The 15,943-nt window shown below is 45.6% G+C and overlaps 1 protein-coding gene across 10 annotated transcripts in view; it reads right to left on the minus strand.

Annotated features, from left to right (window-relative positions):
- Positions 1-3,005, minus strand: part of Tmem108 (transmembrane protein 108) — a 294,072-nt gene extending 291,067 nt beyond the window's left edge. For 3 of the 10 annotated variants that reach the window (XM_039082601.2, XM_039082589.2, XM_008766590.4), the window contains exon 1: positions 2,856-3,005. The gene's annotated coding sequence lies outside the window, so the exon portion shown is untranslated. The remainder of the gene's footprint in view (positions 1-2,855) is intronic. The other 7 variants (XM_063265234.1, XM_063265233.1, XM_039082604.2 and 4 more) reach the window with 5 other exon arrangements.
- Positions 3,006-15,943: the final 12,938 nt, after the last annotated feature.

The following is a 15,943-nucleotide window of genomic DNA, read 5'->3' on the forward strand; positions in this document are numbered from 1 at the left end:
AACACACACACACCACATATGAGAGAATAAATCCTCACCCTACTCCATCCCTCTATTATATAAAATGTTAAGTGCTCAGAACACATCATCATCGTTATCATCATCACATTTACCTGGGAGATAACAGCCAATCAAAACCTACACCAAATCCACATTGCTGCTGATAGCGCTATAGTGAGCCCCTCTTCAGGAATTTCCAGAGGCAAGAGTGCCATCTACTGGCAGGGAGGGTGGGTACAACTTGTTTGAGGGAAGCCTGTAGGTGACACGAAATAAGGACTGGAAAGACAGGCATCCCAGATTTTTGTCTTAGTGGGCCTCTTTTCCACAGCGCATCACAGGCGTAACTGACACAGCCTGAGACCCGTAAGTTCTCCAGGAGCCTCTGTCACAGGAGCACGGCCCTCCGAAAGCCATCTGAAGGCCAGCCAGACTAGCCAATAGTGGGGAAAGCTTTGCCTGGAAACATCTGTCCATCAAGCAGCAGAGCCTGGCTGAAAACCACCCCTGGCTCTCCTTTCCAACAACAGATGAGCTTACCCAGAATCCCACCTGTGGCCGTGTAAGCCAGCTTTATCTTATAGTGCACACCCTAAGGAATTCTCCCAGGCACCGGCCAGGGTGAAGGCTCTTATATTTATACAATGTGACACAGATCTCCTCAAAGGGCATGACTGCTTAGGCACACAGGTCTCACTATAATCTCTCTCCTTCGTCCTCCTTGTCCGTGAGGGAGAGGACAGAAACAACAGGAAGAATATGATTCTCTGGCTGTCTTGAAAGCAGGAATAAAAGGCTTTTATGGAATCAGAGGATAAAGACCATACCTCAAGTTGAACTATGCCTGTCAATTTTTCTCTTGGCCCTTCAGACCCTAGGCAGAGTTTTTTTCAGCTTCTTTGGAACAGCTGACCCCACTTCTATCAGTTAAACACACATCCATGCCCTCTTCGTATCTTATGTGAAGTCTGCATGCAAAATGACATTTCTTCTCTAAAATCAAAAATGTGTGCTTTCCTCAAACCATACTGCCTCCTTCGTCCTCAAAATCCCTTTCCCCTCCCCAGTGTAAATCAGCTTCCTGTATTTAAGTTGTCCCCACTAGTTTTCTGTGTTTCCGTCTGTCCGATGAGAACCTTTATTGAGCTTTACTGGGGCAGGGGTGTCATCTGTGGTGTTCCCACCATGCGTCACAAAAGATTCCATTCTACGCTCATCTCAAGAAACCACCAAAACTTTACTCCGGGCTGCTGAGAAGACAGAGCTCGATCCCTGTAGTCTTAACAAACTGAAGGGGTGCCTTCTCAAAACAATGAAACAACCACAAGACGTCTTATTTTTTAAAACTTGCCCAAAGAATTGAAAATTTTTCAGCAAGTAAACGAACTGAATATTGTGTACTTCAATAAATTAAATTGAATATTTTGCTGGCACAAGGTACGGTTGTTTTAGGTTCCTAAGAGGGAAAAAAAAAAAAAAAAAAACTTCACATGGGGAAGGAAGGGCTTTACAGCAGGCTCAGAATGTCTCCCCAGGGTCAGGTAGAGACTGAGTAACCTTTAAGTTCGGAACGGGTTACACTGAAACTCGGGAGAGACTCTCTTCCTGGCAATTAGTTGAACCAGTGTTACAACACCAGGTGCATCAGATTAGTTAACCGGTGGAAAAACTCACGGGATCTTTTAAGTTTCGCCATAAGACGTCTCACGTGTCATTGCTACTGTGTGTTTGGGGACATGCTTATTACCCTGAGAACCTGCCTTTTAAATACCACATTAAATTCCTGGACACGCCTTCCCTCTTCTAAAGGATTCAAGGGACTTTTGCCCCCACCCACCATCTCTTCCGGCAGCCAAACGGTCTTTTTCTTTTTCTTTTTTTTCTTTTCTTTTTACATACACTTCAGCAAAGAATTAGAAAGTGCATGTTAGACCCTAGCTCCCCTTCTCCCTACGCTGCCCTCCGGACAGGCTAAAACTAAGTACCCTCTTGGATAGACCTAGAAAGTCACAGAGCCCACCCCCACCCCGCGTCTTGTATCTTCTTTAAGAAGCCTCTCTCTCTCTCAGTGCGCTGTCTGGTCTGCAGTTCACTGCAGGCAAATTCCCTCACTATTTCCCAGTCATCAGTTATACTCTCTGTAAACCATTTTTTGTGTGACCTGCTCTGATTGTTTTAAAGGGGAAAAAATTAAGCTTTTTAACGCATCTCTGGATTCTCTCCGTAGGCTCCAAGCGTTGTATTTCGGTGAAAGTCTGGGGTGAGTGCAGGTTCGAGGTCCAGCGGACAGGCAGGGTAGCCTTCCCCAGGGCACCCTTTTCTGGGCAGCACAGGCTCGGTTCCCCAGCGATGCTCGCGCCCGCATCGAGGCAGAAGGATCATCAGATGCGCTAGGAATTCTGCTTCGCTCTCAGTCGCCGGATTAGTTCGGGTCTCAAGGGCTCGAACCAAAGTGACACTACGCTCCCCCCGACCCCTTTCGTTCTCCCATGCGACAGGTCCCGCTGCATGGAAGCCACATTTCCCAGACCCAGTCCAGCGACCGTGGCGCCCTCGCGGCGCCTCCCGAGCCCTTCCCCTGGGGAAGGGACCGGTGGCAGCATCCCTCCGGGGCGGGAAACAAAGGCGGAGGCGAGGCGGCCAGGTGGGCAAGCCTCTTCGGGCACAGCCACGGCGGCCGCGGGGAGGATGGCGAGATGTATCAGAGGGTGGGAAAAGGGAAACCAAGGCACGCAGGCTGGCGAATGCTGGGGCTGCATCCTCCCCAGTGCAGGGCTCCCGGGGCAGGCGAACCCCGAGCCATCCCCGCCGCTCCCCAGGACCAGGCATCAGAGGGACCGCCCCACTCCGCTCACCTCGGGAGAAGCGCTCCGGCTCCCTCCGACGGCTCCGGAGAAAGCCCCGCCGCTCGCGCACGCGCACTCGCGCTCTCGCTCCTTCGCCCCTCCGGCCCCCGCGGGCTCCCCTCCGACCGGGCTTTGGCCCGCCCCGGCCCTGTCCGTCAGAGTCCGCGAGAACCAATCGTGTCGCGTGGACGGCCTAGCTCTGGTCACGTGGCCTCACAAGCCAATCACCAAATTGCCCTCGGCAAGCGCCTGGCTCCGATGTCCCCCGGGGTTCGGTTGCTACCTTGTAGAGCGGGTGCGAGAGGCGGGCACAAAGGCTCAGTCCCTTATTTCCGCAGATGAGTGGCGTCCAGTTGATCAATTCCTACATCGATTGGTTTCTCAGATCCTAGCTTAAGTAAGAATCACCTGGGAGTCTTGTTAAAGTCTGGGGTGTAGCCTCGAGAATCTGCATTTCTAACAAGCCCCCAAGTGGTGATGAAGCTTCTCTTGGTCCAAGGCCAAGCTTTAAGGAGCACTGTCAAAAAAAATGACGTGACTAGCCCCTGCTCCATTTGTTTGCAAGTTTCACGACCTTTCTTGTCCTTCAATGATGAAGATAACTGTCTCAACATGTGGTGAAGTGGTGAGGCCTATAGGGTGGACGGCAGCTGAGGAAAGGCGATGGAATAGCTCTATGTGGATATGGAACAGGCAAGCAGAGACAGAAGAGAACACTAGGTCTGCCTCCGTGCTAAAGTGCTCGCACCTGCGGCTCAGTAGCACTGTGCGAGACTTGATAGGAGAGAAACCACCCATGTGGTTCCAGTCTTGTAGAATCTCAACAGCCTATATTATGACTCCATGGTTGAATTCAGAAACATTTTAAAATAGCGGTTCTCAAACTAGGTGTCGGGACCCCATTGAGATCCATGGCTACATATATTTACATTACATTCGTAACAGTAACAAAATTACAGTTATGAAGTAGCAACGGAAACAATTTTCTGGTGGGGGGAGGAGGGGTCACCACAACATGAGGAACAGTGTTAAAGGGTCGCAGCATTAGGGAGATTGAGAACCACTGTTCTAAAAGGATGAAGACGTATGTGACCAATGCTTTGGGCAATCTAGGCATAAACCACAGAGCTGGAAACGTAATTGCCCTTGAGGGTTTTTTAAGTTATCTGAATAATCCTTTATTGCTAAGTCCAACGCTTTTGCTTCCTCAAATTTGACATGAATGTCTTTAGACTGGGCAGCTAGCACGTTCAGTATCACACAGAGTCTCCTTATGTAGTCTAGGTTAGCCTGGAATTTATGAGTCTCAGTGACCCAAGTGCTGGGCTTATGAGCATGCTGTACCATGCCCAACTCTCAAGAGCCTTAAATATTAAGCTTTCCAATCCCCTTTACCAGGATTCCTGACCAAAAGATAGGAACACGTGCCAAGTACTTTTATTTTACTCTTCACAGAGGTGATCAAGCTGCCACCTAGAGAACCTCGCCTTTGTCTGTATGTCGGATGCCTCTGGCTTCTCAACTAGGAGTAAGATGCACTTAACAGTCTCAGGCATCATTCATCATACTTCTATCAGAGATGACTTAGCTCAAAATTGAGAGTTTCAGGGCTCCCCCGAGCCTGCACAGCAATGGTCCAGTGGTCCTGGACAGAGATGAGTAGGAAGATGCCCAAGCAAGAAAAGTAGTCCTCCGAGATTCTTCTGTTGACGTGAGACCCCGTGCTCCATAGCGTGATTTGCATGTCACGTGGTTTGTTTGTTTTTTCTCCAGAAAACAAGCTGAGATGAAGCAGCTGGGAGAGTCTGACCAAATCTGATACATTTCATAAGCTCCATGGTTTATAGGATTCCTATCCAGTGGTTGCTGAGAATACCTGTAAAAGTCGCTACATTTATGAAGTTTGACGTTTTGTTTTGTTTTGTTTTGTGTCTTGTTTTGTTTGTGAGACAGTGTCTCAAGTAGTCCAGGCTGACTTTCATCTTTCCTATGTAGCTGAGGATGACCTTGAACTCCTGAACCACCTCCTGCCTCTACCTTTTAAGTTGGTGGAATTACAGGCCTGAGCCAACTAAGTCCATCTCAGGCTCATTTTTTAACAAGGAAGAAAAAAAAAACAATAACAACTCGGGATCATAAATCATTAATGATGCCAGCATGCTGTAAACAGGGGGAAGTTTCCACATAGTTTGTGAAAATAGATTTTCCAAGGCCAAAAATAACTCGTCGGTAATGAATACCACCAAGGCTGTTGAATGGGACAAATTGAGATGCCAAGTCTACAACCAAGAGTAATCTCAGTGAGACGACTACATAATTTGGAAGGAGCCTATTACCTCTAGTTAACCGCACTAAATTGGTCTCTCTAGTGATGATGTCACCCGCATGATGCCTTCATCAGAAACCAATTCCCCTTTGGGATTTACAGAGAGTTTCGTACCCAAGGCTTGCCCCAAAGCATGCAGCAAATACCACTGGGAGAGCTGCTAAAATGCAGACTCCTGGGGCCCAGCAAGAGCCTCCTCCAGCTTGGATACAGATTCTGAACCCCATGTGGTTAAATTTGAGTGCAGGCTGTCCCTCCAGCAAACAAGCATGCCTTCAACTCAAACAGCTGTACTATTCATGTAGCTTGCTGTCCTAGCTAAATAAGGGAGCCGGGTCTATTTTAAAGAATTCTCAGTTCTCTTCACTGGGGTTTTTACCAAACTCTGTTACTTTGAGGTGACTAGTACCAGAGTCTCTGAGCATGGTTGTCACCTAGTTTATCTGTGGAATGGTACCTGCCACAGTGGTGAGTGACCTAGTTTTCAGATGAATCAGAGGTCCCCCTCAGAACACGTGACAGCCGGCCATCTTGCTGGCAATGGACTTCATTTGCAGCACCAGAACTACAGATGCCCCCGGGTGTGAGCCTGTAAACCAGCTCCCCACCCCCACCCCGACGCTTTAAAAATATATTTCACAGCAACCAAGTGGGAGAGAAACTTTCTCACCCTTGTAAACTTGCAACTTTATCTATTGGGGGAGGGGGATAAGGACGGTTTTAACAGATACTTAACTAGCACGGCTGATGTAAACTTTTAACTATAGAAAAGTGTTTCTTTTTCTCCCTACGAGTGTCATCATTATAGAAAGAGATGCAAAAAAGCAAAGGGATCCTTGCTTGGGATGTGAGAGAGGAGGAGGGGAAGAGGAGGGAGGAAGGGGAGGGGAGGGGGAGAGAGAGAGGGGGAGGAAGAGGGAGGAGTCCACACTGCCATCCTTTTTCCACTCCTCACTCAGCTTGCTTTCTAGACACAACTCAGCTATCCTGTCTTTGGCCACCAGTATGTTAGCATCTGACGGGGGTCAGCTCTGCTCATCCAAGGTTCTCTAACCCGGAAATTGCTCACCAGGAGATTTACGTATATTGGAAAAGAAGAGATAAAATATAAACCGCCCCACCCAGTTGCCAGCTCCCAGAAATCCACATTTGCTTCATTGTAACCAGGAGCCCACCCGAGTTTTATCAGCACTAATTGCATTTTTATCTCATAATAAATAGCTTTTCCAAACTTAATTGACTTCATTCATGAAGTTCCACAGATTAGACAAGATTCTAGTTTCCATCTGTCATGTGAATCCAGCCAGGATAACAAATTTTTATCTATGTATCCATGTTTTAATAAGAGTACCTCTTTCCATTCATTGTGACTGGGTTCACACCGAACACAAGATAATTTTGCAGGAAGGTTTAATTTTTTCAAAACAAATTTATGAAATGTAAAGATGAATCAACACCCTGGTATGTTTTATAATATCTTGACATTAAATGCATTTAAATAATGTCTATTCTTTTATACCTACTAACTCTAGAAACATAAATACCACCAGAGCCCCCGTGTGACCCTCCCAACAACAGATGTGTTAGGTGAAGGTTGCACACTGCCCTGCTTAGGCATGGAAACAGGGAAGGTTTATGGAAGGAAATCTCAGATTGCTTGCACGTAAGATACAACACAGTTTAAGTAGGTGGGATTCTTACAGAATCAAAATGTTTCTAAGTCCCAAACTGATAGAAGAGAAAAATAAGAAAGCTAGGATCCCATGTGACATCATGCCTGTGTTTTGAACGAATTTGGGCATGGAAAGCAGGTCCCTTTGAGAGAACAACATAGGTGGTTTGGTGTACAAATGAGGCTCGGCCTCCGTTCTCACTCATTTAGCCAATATATGGAACATGAGTGTTGCCTTTCTGGGCCATCTTAAAAGATGTAAGCTATCAAGTCTTACATGTGTGCCACAGGTAAGGACCAAGTAAAGAGGGCTGACTCTGATCAATAAAACCAGGGAAGGCTTACTCTAAGGATGATGCCTGCATTAAATTCCATAGAATTTGAAGAGTTGGCCTGGACTGTCACCTACTGAATGTCTGCCACCATAAGTCATCCTACTCCAGAGTGGTGGTATCAGAAGTCAAGGTCTGTGGGACACTATTTGGATGTTGTGGAGATGGGCTTTGCATGAACAAGACAGCTTACTAAAATTGTGATAACTTCATAATTTGGGATCCTTTCAACCCTTGCATGGTTGACTTGCACTGCGTAAAAATACAGACAAGCAAGGCGGTCTGTAATCTGGAGGAGAGCACCAGACCCCAAGCACGCCAAAACCTGCCTTTTAATCTCTGGACCTTTGAGGAAAAAGAAATCTGAGCTTTCTAAGCCATCTGGGATGTAGCACTCAGTTATAGCATCCTGAAGGGACTGTGACCCCAGCAGTGGGACGACCCATAAAAACACAAGAGTAAGAGGAAGTGAAATCAATTAGCTGTCCCGCGAAGGGAGAAAACCAACACTTTGGAGATGGATATAGAATGTAAGGGTAGGAAGTGTATCACCGGCCGCTTTCCCTTCTCCCTGTCCATGTTTAATCCATCATGGCTCTGAGCTCTACCATGCTGACCGAGAGTGGAATGTGGGCTTGTGTTGTCTGGTTAAACGCTCCACTCCTCCACACACCTGCTAGTCAGCTGGGGCAGTTCGGCCTTTGGAAGGGGTTGGAATGGCAATAACAGAATGCAAGCACCTGACTCGTACTGTTGGTAACAAATCATAAATACTGTGAACTGATTTAGTGACATAGACAAATGCCAGCTATTACCAAGTATCTTCTCCCAAACCTGCATGGCCTCAGACTCCTCAATTCAATGTGGCTGGCATCGCACTTCAACCAAGCAGAATGGCCACCCTCCCTAGACACCTGCCCCCCCCCCATCCTCCTTGGTGCCTAACACAGCTCTGATTGACAGCTCTTCCTGGTGTCACTTGCTGTCATCAGTTTCTGTCCACCAGAAAGCAAGTTCCCCGTGATAAAATTTACTTTCAGTACTAAATAATGTCACGAAAGATTTCCTGCAAACACATCAATTACTCAAAGTCTCAAATTTTTCACTTGCCTTTTTCCCCTTTATAGTAGACACCATACTTGAAAGACACTGTTCATACTTACGTTCCTATGGCATTTTAATAACTATGTCTTCTGGACATCTGAGCTGTAATCCAGCCAGCTTGCCACCCCTGGTTACAAGAACTGGGCATCATCCCGGGGCTCATGGCTTCTAATTAATAATTCCCCCAAATTCTCAAGACAGACTGCTGGCCAAGGATGGATTTCATGCCTGTATTCATGCCCACTCAGAAACACTTCTAGGTCCTGCATGGTGACAGGAAATAGACTGGCTGGCAACGATTCGGGGCCAGAAAAAGAGATGCAGTCGCCTCTAGGGTTGATCTAGAAAAGGAGTCCCATTCTCCAAGTTCTAGGGAGGCTCTGTTGGTCCCTCAGCCAGCTCTCCTTACATCCCCTCTCCAAATTCTGAGCACGTGTTCCCCAGCCTTCGCTGTCACCTTCAAGGACTAGCTTCAGACAAATTTTAAAAATCTTTAGTGGTGGATGCTCATACAGAAGTCAGAGGACAACCTCAGGAATATGAAGATATTCTGCTGTATTTGAGGAAGGGTCTCTTTGCTGTTTGCCTCTGTGTACAACAGGCTACCTGACCTAGGAGCTTCTGGGAATTCTCCTGACTCTGACTCCCATCTCACTACAGGAGCATCAAGGTTAGAAAATACACACTACCGTGATAGGCTTTACAGGGTTCTGGGGTCCTCATCATGCATGGTAAGAACTTTATCCACTGAGTCAGTTCCCAGGCCCAGAGAATTAACTCTGACACTGGAGCCATATCTTCTGGTTGGGGAGCCCCAAATAGCCTAGAATGTTCTGCTCTAGTAATAGGTGTGTACACTCAGGACCTAAGTTCAATTTCCTTCTAAGTGTGGAAAATTCGTACTAGAAAGCTCTCTGCATGGTCAGATTGTCTGCTGCCCTGACATGGTGCTTGTGAGTTCCTTTTAAGATTTTCTTTTTTAAATAAATCACTCATTCCTGAAAGTGTGGCTGGGGTGGCTTCTGGGCAAAGCTGACCTATGGCCATCCCTCTGCTAATGATGAAGGTGTAAGCTTTACACTGTAATTACATCTAAATTACGTATGCACTGTGTGCTGCATGAGGACAGGGATCATGATTCCTCTATCTTTGACTCACCAGAGCCCGGATCCTGTACAGAATCTCTGGTGAGTTGACCTGAACTGAACCATCTCCTCTCTCCTCACCGTTTCCACCCAATCACTCGCCACTTCTCCAGCTCATCACCTCTTTATAACGCAGCTCCACCCACCATGGACATGCCACTGGTTGGAACGTCACATCCCGCCCCTATCCCCAAATCTTTCCCTCTGCATCTGGAGATCCCTTCTCTCTGTCTAAATTCAGGTCCCGGCTCACAAGACTCCTTGGCAAAGAGCATTTCTCTGACCCAATGAACCAGAGCTGCCCCACCCCCACCCACAACTGTTATCCTTTACCCAACCTTTCTCAACAGGGTTTCTTGAGATAATGAAGCCCTACAGGAAATCACATCAGTGCTGTTTTCTTGATTCTCCCAAGGACACTACACAGCTGGCCCCAGTCTTCTTACATAGGGCAAAGGCTGATTCTCTCTATACACAGGATCCTTAGGGCATTGTAGTTGAGCTCCTCAGTAAAAATGGAAGAAAATGGCCCCTCTAAAGTCTTAGTCTATTCAATTTTTTAGAGGTAGATTTTTAAATTAGCATATAAAGTATTTTTTTTATTATCACATTTTCATACATTGTTCTGGTGTACTTCCAACCCCATTTCTTTCCCCAGTCCCTCTTGGTTCCTCTGCACTCTTGCTCTCACTAGTAGTCTAGTTTTCATGATGTCACATGTATTCCATGATCCTCTTTTCCCTTTCTCCCTGGTCCTTATGACCTCTTTCCCCCACCTACATTTGGTGAATTAACCCAGACTCAGAGAGACACATATTGCATGTTTTCTGTTTATAATTTTAATATTTATAAATGTGTGTACATGTGGAATGAATGGGGATGGCTACCCCAACTTCTGTCTTAGGGTTTAACTGCGGTGAACAGACACCATGACCAAGGCAACTCCTATAAGAATAACATTTAATTGGGGCTGGCTTAGAGGTTCCAAGGTTCAGTCCATTATCATCAAGGTGGGAGCATGACAGTGTCTAGGGAGGCATGGCACTGGAGGAGCTCAGAGTTTTACATTTTGTTCAGAAGGCAAACAGAAGGCTGGTATCCTCAAGCAGCTAGGAGGAAGGTCTCAAAGCCCCACCCTCACAGTGACACACTTCTTCCAACCAGGCCACACCTCCTCCAACAAGGCCACACCTCCTCCAACCAGGCCACACCTCCTCCAACAAGGCCACACCTCCTCCAACAAGGCCACACCTCCTCCAACCAGGCCACACCTCCTCCAACAAGGCCACACCTCCTCCAACAAGGCCACACCTCCTCCAACAAGGCCACACCTCCTAATAGTGCCACTTCTTGGGCCAAGCATATTCAACCTACCTCATTCCACACAACGTTTACTTTATTGCCTTTCCTTTCCATCTTTCTAGAATATAAGTGCGTGAAGTTGGTTTTGGCCCCCTTCTCATCCCTAGGGTTCAAAACTGGTATATAATTGGCACTCCAAAATTGTTGTTGTTGTCATTGTTGTTGTTGTTGTTAAGACTGGAGAGCGGCCTCACTTAAAGCATGCAGACTGGCTCCTAGCCCTCATTCAGCTGGAGCACAAATGCTTGTAACTCCAACTCCAAAGGTAGACCAGATATCTCTGGACTCCAAGGGCACCTGCACTCACTAACATACCCACACACAGGCACACACTTCATAATTATAACTAATAAAATCGCACCTTTAAAAAATATTTGTTGAATGAACATCACAGGGTTTGTCATACATTTTGTGACTATCCAATTATTAAAATCGTCCATGTTAAAATGTCTCCATACCAAAAAACAATGTGTGTTATAGGTTACTTAAGAGGAATAAGAAGAGAAAATACTAAATGGAATCTGAAAAATGTCCAGATAATGGCAGCTTTAATTATCCAAGCATGGTGTGGCTAGCTGCTCCAGCAGTGAGGTGGAAGTGGGTAATGGGGTGGGCAGTAATAAGTTAAGGACGGTGCTCTGATTCTCACAGGAAGGGAAGAGGGAGTGCTATCCTACACAGTAGAGAAATGGACCCCAGAGAGTGCTGTGGGTGAACCACAGACTGAAAACTAATAACATAATTACATTCCGCAGCCTCGTGGGACAGGGGAAGCCAAGAAACGAATTCATATGCTTTAGGGTTTTAAAGGGGGAAACACGATAAACTCACATCCCATTTAGGAGGCTTTGAGGTAAAGGACTTCAAAAAAGTCAATAACCCACAAGAAAGATCTGTCTACTTTGTCATTTGCCTTGTGTAAAAGACTATGCCAAGGGCTAGAAGCAAGCAATCTTTGAGATAGGGGCTAAGAAGAGAACCACCAGGACCTATAAACTGTCAGAGAGGAAAAGAAGTTCACCCCATCCCAAACTGGCAGTTCATGGGAAGAAAATAAAGGAACCTAATCAATTATAAATGAGGAGAATAATTAGGACAACAGCAACAACAACAAAAAGGCTTGAGGTGCACCTTGCAAGTGTCTCTAAAGCCAATGAAAGGGATCATTTTAACAAGCCAGAAGAATGACAGCAAAGAATCAAGAGCATCCTTTGATCTACGATGAAGGGGTTTGTTCAAGACTGGAAATGAGCATCCCTCACAGGCTGGAATTATTTGCCCCCAATTAAAATATTGAACAGCTAACAGAGACTTCCTTTCCCGTGACTTCCCAGTTAGACTTAGTTGGTAGTAACGGAGGTATGTGGTACTTTCCAGAGCACCTCGCTTCGAAGTGGGCTAAAACCTGGATGGGCAAACCATGGGCACTGGACACAGGACCCACAATCTACTTGGGTGACTTGTTCCTGTAATGTGCAGCTGTCTCTCATGCGTGTGCTTGTCAGAACATCAAAGAGATGATCTTAAATATTCAATTTTAACCTTAATATAGGTTTCACAACTTTGACCAAATTAATGTAATTTAATTACGCATGAGAAGATTTTAAAAACATTTATTCATTTATTTATTCACTTTGTGCACGCGTGCGGGTGGGTGTGATGTGGTGTGTGTGTGTGTGTGTGTGTGTGTGTGTGGTGTGTATGATATGTGTATGTGGTGTATGTGTGTGTGAAAGTGTGTGTGTGTATGTATGTGGTATGTGGTATGTGTGGGGTGTGTGTGTGTGTGTGTGTGTGTGTGTGTGTGTGTGTGTGTGTGTGTATGCGCGCGTGCGCACGCACGAGAGTGCTCTCACTTGTAGGAATCAATTCTCTCTTACCATGTGGGTTTCTGGGATGGAATTTGAGTCTTCAGGCTTGGGAGAAAGTATCCTTACCTGCTGAGCCATCTTGTCTACCTCCTAATAAGACTTTTATGTGTGTGTTTTTTCTCTTTTTCTTATCCCTTGACATAAACTCCTTGTGAATTTATTAGCCGTACAGCTCAAGTTATATTTTTTAAATGAATTGAAAGCTCAGTACATAATAACCACTTAAAAATGCTATTTGCTTTTAAATGGGATGTCTTTCAATAGATAAATATAAAATAATGAAACACAATTCTAACTGTTCCTCTTTTTTTCCTTTGAGCCGGCCGAGCTTTCTCCTGGGATTTTATCAGCAATTTTGAGCCATCATAGTGACAGTTTTCCCCCCAGAATTTCCTATGAGCAAGGGATCAGAAACATGACCCTCATATATTTTGATACTCAGTTGGACTTAAGAAGTCCTTCTGGGCTGGAGAGATGGCTCAGCGGTTAAGAGCACTGACTGCTCTTCCAGAGGTCCTGAGTTCAAATCCCAGCAACCACACGGTGGCTCACAGCCATCTGTAGTGAGATCTGATGCCCTCTTCTGGTGTGCCTGAAGACAGTACAGTGTACTTATCATAAATAAATCTTTAAAAGAAGTCCTTCTGAGAGAATTTTGGAGTAGCCACATTCTAGCAAAGATTTTTTGTATGTGTCATGTGTTTTCCAAGATTATTAAAATTCCAAGGGAAGTAAGAAGCTTTCACTTTCCTCTTCGCTAGAGCCATGGTGTTCTGATCTCTTGTACTTCCCATGGCTGGCTATTGGGCTTCAAAGACAGGTCGAACCCAGGGCGTAAGCACCTATGGTCCAGCATTCCTCTGTTCTGTTGCATGCCCTCACAGCATTTATGCTTCCCATTAAAACTCCAAACTGAGATGAAAATGTCTTATCGCACATATAAAGGGGCTTCAGGGTGGCTGCTGAGCTAGCTCAGCAGGTAAAGCCACCAAGTGACAACCTGAGCTCAATCCTGGGAGGGAAGCAGCTCCTTGTAGTTGTTCTATCACCCCTGCACTGGCACTGTGACACATTCATACATGCAGGAGTACGCATACACACACCACACACACATCACACACCACACACACATCACACATACCACACACAAATACACACCACACACACATCACACATCACACATACCACACACAAATACACACCACACACACATACACACACACCATGCACATACACACACACACACCATGCACACACACATCACATACATACACACACACACACCATGCACACACACACCATACATACCACACACATATACACACCACACACACCACACACACATCACACATACCACACACAAATACACACCACACACACATACACACACACACACCATGCACATACACACACACACACCATGCACACACACATCACATACATACACACACACACCATACATACCACACACATATACACACCACACACACACACACACAAACACGCACACATCATTCACACACATACCACACACATACACAGACACATGCACACACATGGACTCACACACACTGAAAAATATGTGCAAAAATGTAGGATGATGTCATCATGCAGGTGGAGGCAGGTACAAGATAGAATGAGGCCTGTCACTGGACAAGAAGGAAGGATGGGCGGGAGAAAAGTTTCAGAGAGGAGGAGGGGACTGGTGGAGAGAGAAGCAGCTGGGAGAACATGAAGGCAGATGTTTCTCTTTTTATTTTTTTTTTCTGGAGCTGGGGACCGAACCCAGGGCCTTGCGCTTGCTAGGCAAGCGCTCTACCACTGAGCTAAATCCCCAACCCCATGAAGGCGGATGTTAAGATTCCTCTCTATATATTTACAGGTTGTTATGAATATTCTTAAGGGATGGATGTGTACAGGGCTCTGTATGTCTAAGTGGGCAATTATATATTATCAATTGGATCAGAGGTTATTGTGTTGTGTGTTCTTTCATGTGGCGATTTAATTGAATTCAAGAGAGTATGTGGTGGCTGTAGACACTGGGCTGCCATGGAATTTGGATGTGTGTGTCTGGCATGGTGGCAACCTGCGCTGGGAACTAGACGGGTAGAGAGATTGTTGCTGGGCTCAGAGAGTAGCCATCAGCAGTGTGGTATGGGATGGAGTAAAGTGGATGAGACGCTTTGCTGATTGAGATGAAGACATCCAACAGACGCCATGAGGCACTACTACGGTGCTGCATCTAGTGTGGGTAAAAGAAAGCATTTTTTAATTTTAATTTTACAGCAATACAAAAACATAGTTTACTAAGATGAAAGCCAGTTTTAATTCTCAACTTAACACAACCTAAAATCACCTGGGGATGGAGTGTCAATGAAGGACCATCTAGATTTGGTGGTCTATGACATGGCTGTGGTAGTTATCTTGATTAACGGAAAGACCTGCCCATGGTGGATGGACCATTCCCTGTGTTTTCAAAGGGTGGAGGGAGTGAACTGAGCATAAGCGCACATGCACTAGTTAATTGCTCTCTGCTCTTGACTGAATATGACAGAGCCAGTCATCTCAAGATCATGATACCTTGACTTCCTTGAAGTGATAGAGTCAAATAAGCCCCTTCTCCCTTAAGTTGCTTTATTTGGGATATGCTATCACACCAATGGTGGGGGAATAGATGATTAATCTCCTTCTGGAATGGGCTCCTCTGTAAACATCATGGTTGCTGCTAAGACATCACACCCTAAGTCTAGGTTTCACACTCCTCAGGATACCATGGCCCTCTGTTATGGTCAGCATCACACAGTGAGCATGTGTCTTCTCAATAATTTGTGAATCCCACTAGACTAAGTTCTGTGAGGGTGGGACCCACTTCCCTATTGCCCACCACTGCATCCTGACTCTGAGAATAATGCCTGGTGTTCCATAAATGTATGTTCACTGTATAAATGCCCTCATTCTTCATCCATGTCGCGGGCACCTGTGCTAGTATCCCCCACTGAAATGAAAGATTACCAGTAGCTAAAAGTAAGATCTACCATTAGTATTTTTTTTCCTTTCAGGGATCGTCATTCTTGCTGCTAATATGTACATGTATAAATATTTAAACTTCCTCTCAGGTTAAATTCACTTCTCCATTACCACATTTCTCCTTTTCGCTTGGCCAATTTTAATAAAATGATCAAACCTAGATATTCATGTCAGATATGAATGCATCCAGCATTAACATTTCTTCTGTACATACTGCTAATGATTGTGTTAATAGCCACAATGTCCTGACAACCACAC

This window comes from Rattus norvegicus, chromosome 8 (assembly GCF_036323735.1).
Source record: "Rattus norvegicus strain BN/NHsdMcwi chromosome 8, GRCr8, whole genome shotgun sequence".
NCBI classification, from domain to species: Eukaryota; Metazoa; Chordata; class Mammalia; order Rodentia; family Muridae; genus Rattus; species Rattus norvegicus.